This window comes from Atractosteus spatula, chromosome 10 (assembly GCF_055471065.1).
Source record: "Atractosteus spatula isolate fAtrSpa1 chromosome 10, fAtrSpa1.hap1, whole genome shotgun sequence".
NCBI classification, from domain to species: Eukaryota; Metazoa; Chordata; class Actinopteri; order Semionotiformes; family Lepisosteidae; genus Atractosteus; species Atractosteus spatula.
This window is the reverse complement of record NC_142715.1, coordinates 10,829,192-10,832,035: the sequence shown is the minus strand read 5'-3', so window position 1 is coordinate 10,832,035 and position 2,844 is coordinate 10,829,192. Positions and strand designations below refer to the sequence as shown.

The window sequence follows — 2,844 nt, the reverse complement described above, 5'->3', positions numbered from 1 at the left end:
TTGGATGAATTGCAATCTATACTGCAAGGCCTTAAGACTGATATAGTAATGACTGGAGATTTAAATAACACATTTGATACATCACACAGGAACAGCATAACATCTAAAATGGCAGAACCCTCTAAATCACTGAAAAAATTCAGGCACATTCATAATCTATAAGATGTTTGGTGGTTACTGTGTCCTGCTTCCCTTTCATATTTTTTAGTGTGCACGAATCTGTCCCTCTTCTTTTACTAGTTTTTAAGGAATATTCTGAAATCTCTGATTACAAGATCAAGCCAGAAAAAAATGATGACAATTAGTAGGAAGAAAGATTCAGTACAATGTATTGAAAATGTATCAGGATGGTTAGGAGGCGGGCTGCGAGAATGTCCTGCCCTTGGGAGCCTTTCTGCTCCTGGGCCGTCCTTCCCTGGAATTCTTTAGAATAGTCTCGCACCCCTGGAATTCTCCTTAGAAATTCTCCTTCTGGGAGCTCTGTGTTGCCTGTTTTTACCTGGAGGAACTTCAGCTCATTCATTGGCTGAAAGTTCCATGGGCATCAGAATTCCACGTAGGTTACTCGGCCCTACCAGTCCCTGATTGGTTGATCAAGGTGAGATATGAGTCACTTACTCCTGACACTTAGGAATGCAGTCCAGATGTCCATCTGGCACTCCCTAGACAGATAGGCGCCAATGGATGACCATTGATCATGATAGCCAGGCTTAGCTAAATGCATCCCCATTTGGGAGCTGTCCCTTATCAAAAGAAAACATCTTTAAATCAGCCTGCATGAATAGTTTCTCTGTGGCTGCACCACAGAGATGAACAGAGAGATGAGGCCTCATTTGGGAAAGCACAGCAACACTTAATTCTGTCTTATTAACAAGCATTGCCGCTACAATTAGTAGGAAGAAAGATACAATGTATTGAAAATGTAATATGTTTTAAAGGATTAAAGGGAAAAGAAATACTTTATCTACGCAAACTAATTCAACTGAGCTCCTCTAAACAATATAGCCTGAAGAATTGCCAAAGCACAATGTATCAATTTGGGTGACACTGGGGGAAAAGGATCACAACATTGAGAACCACAAGGCTTATTTTCAACAGCAAACTTTGTGCTTGAAAATATTTGACAAAAAAAGGAATATTACACGCACGGAAACCAATATTTACCACTAGGGTAGAATGCAGCATAGAACAGTTGAGGTTGACTTGTTCACAGTGAACTGTCCTCCAGCAATAGTCAGCTGTAATCACCGACGCAGACATGATGTTAATACTCTGACAGCACCTTGGCTGATTTGGTTAAAGTATTTTCCCCCTGGTTATAAAAACGTCTCAAAATTCTGACACTGAGGTGTGAGACACAATGTAACAGGCTCTCATAATCCCAAAGTACAATAAATTTTACTGTAGTGTTTTTTAAATTTGATCCTGTGAACATTGCATGTCCCTCCTTCCTCATTACCAAAACATCTCAATGTCACCAACAGTATGTACATTTGTTATTACAACACTTCACTGTTGCATTTCTGAGTTGTGACGTTGTGAACATGGCATGTTAAAGTATATAGAATATCTAGATCAGAACAGGCTAAATGCAATTCATAGTGATTTATCATTTTCTTATTTTCTAAATGAAAAAAAATATTTTTTCAGTGATTATGACACTTCGGTATGATATAAAATATGCTTCAATGACAGAATAAATAATCATGGAAAAAATACCCACAGTGGTATTCATATTTGTGATTATAGGAATGTTAAATATCAGGTGAGTAGCTGCGTCAGCATGCGTAGGCTGCAAAGAAACAAGTAAAGGGTTATTCCATGCTGAAAAGAGAAGAAAGGAAACACAACGTGTTGGCCGTGGAGCCTTCTTCAGGTGTGAGAAAGACAGGGCAGTAAGCAAAGATAATTTTCTTTTTATCTTTGCTGACTACAGTTTATCTTTGATGACAACATCAAAGACATTAAGTAATTTTTACTGCTAACAGCTCCACATCAACTTCCTTTTATATCTAACCTCATCAGATCTCTCAACTCCCAACTCTTCCAGTTTCTCACTTCAGAGAAGGATAAAACATTCAATCATCCTCTACAGAGAAAAACCATCAACACCCCTACCACCTCCACAAATCCTAACCTTGTTGTTACTATACCCTCTGACCTTTCCCTTTCAACCCTTTGCATCCTCAGCTGACATATTTTAAAATTACAATAGACTGTATAGTATTTATGTTTAAATTTAAGGTAAATATGTCAAAATATCAAAATCCAACTGCACAGTGCTATCGTAACAATGCTTGTCAAGTTCTCAAACAAACCTGCATTGTATTTTTAATATATTTCAGCAGAGGATTCAACTGGAGTATAAATGACGATTCGACGATCATTTTTCTTGGGTGAATATGGTTTTCTGGGGAGTTACGATGTTGGGCATTATTGGACATTTCCTGGTGATCCTGACACGTGTTAAACACTCGCATTTGTTGCAAATATTAAAATGGCTATGGTTTCGCTGAGAAATCCAATCGACCGAAGACAATATTTACATCGCCAAAGAAACTCGTCCCTGGGTGGAATCAAACCACCAACCTTTCGGTTAACAGCCGAACGCGCTAACCGATTGCGCCACAGAGACTGACATGTAGGTTTTTCTCTCGAATCACAAATTCCCGGTTAAAAAAAAAAATCTCTAACCGTTTATTTTGCCAGCCGGTAATATTTCTTCTGCACTGATAACCAAGAATTGGATTTCATTTTCCGCAAGCTGTGTGAATTTAATCAAAAATAAGTTTTCAAGAAAGGAAATGAACACATGCATTTAACGAAAACAAGCCCTTTGTGAGT

The 2,844-nt window shown here is 38.3% G+C and overlaps 1 non-coding gene across 1 annotated transcript; it reads right to left on the bottom strand.

The window, feature by feature from the left end:
* Positions 1-2,561: 2,561 nt before the first annotated feature.
* trnan-guu (transfer RNA asparagine (anticodon GUU)) lies at positions 2,562-2,635 on the bottom strand. The gene has a single exon. It is a non-coding gene; the product is annotated as a tRNA-Asn (tRNA).
* Positions 2,636-2,844: the final 209 nt, after the last annotated feature.